Source organism: Macaca mulatta, chromosome 10 (assembly GCF_049350105.2).
Source record: "Macaca mulatta isolate MMU2019108-1 chromosome 10, T2T-MMU8v2.0, whole genome shotgun sequence".
Lineage (NCBI taxonomy): Eukaryota > Metazoa > Chordata > Mammalia > Primates > Cercopithecidae > Macaca > Macaca mulatta.
In genome coordinates, this window is record NC_133415.1 from 36887501 (window position 1) to 36890454 (window position 2954).

Sequence of the window (2954 nt, forward strand, 5' to 3'; positions counted from 1 at the left end):
ACGCAGACAGGCAGGCAGGCAGGCAGGCAGGCAGGCAGGCGGGCAGGGAGACAACAGCTGTATTCTGTTCTTCTCGGGGTGGGAAGCAAAAAGAACAGCAGACGGCACTTCACGTTTCTGTTGTTGTTCTTGTTTTGGACGGAGTTTTCGCTCTTGTTGCCCACGCTGGAGTGCAATGGCCACCATCTCGAGGGATCCGCCTGCCCTCGGCCTCCCAAAGTGCGGGGATGACAGGCGTGAGCGTACCGCACCCGGCTCCCCCCCCCCCCCCAAATCCGCCCCCGAAACACCACCGCTTGTCTTCCGGACAGTTTTACGGCAGAGTGTTTGGCTGGCTTGCTGAAATTCATTCTACATAGAAATTTAGGATGTCAGCTTCTGGCCTCATGGACTCTGAGCTGAGGAGTCCCCTGGTCTGTCTATCACAGGACCGTACACGTAAGGAGTGGAAAAACCGCAATGTTCAAAATCAGTAATTTTGTGATCCAGAAATACGCGGATTCACCCAAAACACGGAAACTTTTACAAATTGTCTTAGTTAGTCCTGGTGTCTGTGTCAGTGATTCTTTTACGTTTGGACCTTGACCGAGAGAATTTCCAGTCGGTCTCTCGTCTCTCGTCTTCGGACAGAAGTTCCAGATGATCCGATGGCTGGGGTCTTAGGCTGTGTGCCCCCAGGGGCCCTGGTCGATTAGTTGTGGGGATCGCCTGGAAGGGCGCGGTGACCCACTGTGCTGTGGGGGCCTCCATCCTTCCCCCTCCCGCCTCCCCCTCCAGGCGATCCCAATTCATTCCGGGCTGACAGTCTCATTGGCAGACGTCGGGCATCACCTAGCGGCCACTGTTACTCTGAAAATGGAGGCCTCAACAGAGGAAGGAAGCTCAGGCCGCCTGCGCACAGCCTGGGGCAACTGTGTCTTCTCCACCGCCCCCGCCCCCACCTCCAAGCTCCCCCCTTCCTTGTTGCCTAGGAAATCGCCACTTTGACGACTGGGCCTGAGTGACCTTTGATCAGGCAGCATCAATCAATCAATCAATCAATGTAAATACAATACAATACGATACAATACAATTGTACGGGCGCGGTGGCTCACGCCTGTCATCCCAGCACTTTGGGAGGCCGAGGCTGGCAGATCACCTGAGGTCGGCAGTTCGAGACCAGACTGACCCACATGGAGAAACCCCGTCTCTACTGAAAATACAAAATTAGCCGGGCGTGGTGGCACATGCCTGTAATCCCAGCTACTCGGGAAGGGAAACGGAGGCAGGAGAATTGCTTGAACCTGGGAGGCGGAGGTCGCAGTGAGGCGAGATGGCGCCATTGCGCTCCAGTCTGAGCAACAAGAGCGAAAGTGCGTCTCCAAAAAAAAAAAAAAAAAAAAAAAAAAAACCAAGAAAACAAACCAAAAAGCAAGCAAGCAAGCAAGCAAGCAAGCAAACAAACAAACAAAAAACACCATTCTCTGTGAAGCTGCTTTGTCGTGTGTGTATTCGTCTCGCAGAGTTAAACCTTTCTTTTTACTCAGCAGGTTGGAAGGGTTTTTTTGTTGAATCTGTCTGTGTACATTTCGGAGACCCTTGTGTCGTATGGTGAAAAAATCTTATGTTTTCAGATAAAAACGAGAGAGAAGGTCTTCATGAAACAGCTTTGTGACGTGTGGATTCATCATACCGAGTTAAAACTGCCTTTGGATTCAGCAGTTTGGAAGCAGAATGGACATTTGGGAGCCCACTGGGGCCTGTTGTGAAAAACCGAGTATCCCCACCAGAGAAATAGAAAGAAGCTCTCTATGATACCGCTTTGTGATGTGTGGATTCATGGCACCGAATTACAACTAATTTTTGATTGAGGAGGTTTGAAGCACTCTTTCTGTAGAATCCGCGAGTATACCTTTGGGAGCCCACTGAGGCCTAGTGTGAAAAACCGAATATCCCCAAATAAAAACTAGAAAGAAGCTGTCTCTGAAACTGCTTTGTCGTGTGTGGATTCATCTCACAGAGTGAAACCTTTCTTTTGATATACCAGGTTGGAAGCGGCCCTTTTGTAGAATCTGCAAAAGGACATTTGGGAGCTATTCGAGGCCTAGGGTGAAAACCAGGAAACTGTAGATAAAAACTAACAAGAAGCTATCTGTAAAACTGCTTTTTAGCGATGTGTAGATTCCTCTTACTGAGTTAAACCTTTCTGTTGATTCAGCAGATTGGAAGCATTTTGTTGTTGTTGTTGTTGTTGTTGTTGTTGTTGTTGTTGTTGTAGTAGTAGTATTTTTTTCTTAATGTTTTTATTTTTTTTAAGACAGACTCTCACTCTGTCCCCCAGGCTGGAGTGCAGTGACACCATCTCGGCTCACTGCAACCTCTGCCTTCCAGTTGAAGGGATTCTCCTGCCTCAGCCTCCCAAGTAGTTGGGATCACAGGCACCCGCTACCAAGCCCGGCAAATTTTTTGTGTTCTTGGTAGAGATGGGGTTTCACCGTTTTGGCCAGGCTGGTCTCGAACTCCTGACCTCAGGTGATCCACCCGCCTCTGCCTCCCAAAATGCTGGGATGACAGGCGTGAGCCGCTGCACGCGGCCGATTGGAAGCAGTTCTTTGCAGAATCTTCGAAGGGACATTTGGGAGCCCTTTGTGGCTCCTGGTGAAAGTGAACATCCCCAGAGGAAAAGGAGAAAAACTGCTGCTGGTGAAACTGCTTTTTGACGTGTGGATTCACCTCGAACGGATAATTCTTTTGAACCAGGAGGTTGGAAACACGCTTTCCGTAGAATCTGTGAGGGGACATTTGGAAACCCATTGAGGCCTACGTTGGAAAGCAGACTATCCACAGATTAAAACCAGAGAGAGGCTATCTGTCACATTGATTTGTGATGCGTAGATTGATCTCTTAGCGATACACCATTCTTTGGATTCATCAGGTTAGAAACACTTTTTTTGGGCAGTCTCTCTGAATGGATT